Genomic DNA, 587 nt, shown 5'->3' on the forward strand with positions numbered 1-587 from the left:
ATTGTGTAATCAAAGTCAAAGTGAGATGCGAAACATCAGCTACCTAATCACTGTTTAGTAGTATTACGGGCTTGTGAATGAATCCGTTCAGTGACATGTATGTTTGATTCGACGATTATTCCGTAATATTGCTAATCCATTTAGTTAGAGTACTATTTGATTATTCAGCAGTACCGTTCGCAATGACGCCACCATTACGCTGCAAAACTGTGTGAAATGTTTGCACGCAATTAACTTTTCGCTGCAATGACTCGTGGACTAGACATGAATCACTCTGTTCCTGGCATTTGCGTGTATTTGTTTAAATACCCCGCCTCTCGTTTCTTAGCAGTAGCACGTGCTATAATGGCATCACTTACTTTCTAAGCAACTAATGTTACTGGGCGAGCGAAACCCCAGTTGATATCGATACACGTACGTATAAATGTCATCGAGTGTAAGAAATATAATTCTATAGAATGTTCGTTTTTGTAAATACAATAGTCGGCAATGTTGTCTGGTTGATTTGTTTAAAATGTGAAACGCAATTGCAACATACCACATATATAATTTATACCATTGGGCTAGTAGTATGTGGATGAGAGGTC

The sequence above is a fragment of the Haliotis asinina genome, chromosome 7 (genome assembly GCF_037392515.1).
Source record: "Haliotis asinina isolate JCU_RB_2024 chromosome 7, JCU_Hal_asi_v2, whole genome shotgun sequence".
In the NCBI taxonomy this organism is placed as follows: domain Eukaryota; kingdom Metazoa; phylum Mollusca; class Gastropoda; order Lepetellida; family Haliotidae; genus Haliotis; species Haliotis asinina.